Below are 200 nucleotides of genomic sequence, written 5' to 3'. Positions count from 1 at the left end.
AGCGAAACTTAAACCTTGAAACGAAAAAAATCTAATAAATGCTAAATTTGAAGAGCTAATCTCGCTTAAGAAAATCTTGCCGTAATGAATGTCTAGTAAAATCCTTCCTTCTTGTTGTTGATATACAGTTAATGGCCGTGAGAAGCTCAAGAGTAAAACATAAACGTACAAAAAGGTGTGAAGGAAAAACAGACGACGAA

This window comes from Penaeus monodon, chromosome 19 (genome assembly GCF_015228065.2).
Source record: "Penaeus monodon isolate SGIC_2016 chromosome 19, NSTDA_Pmon_1, whole genome shotgun sequence".
In the NCBI taxonomy this organism is placed as follows: Eukaryota; Metazoa; Arthropoda; class Malacostraca; order Decapoda; family Penaeidae; genus Penaeus; species Penaeus monodon.
This window is presented reverse-complemented; position numbering follows the sequence as displayed.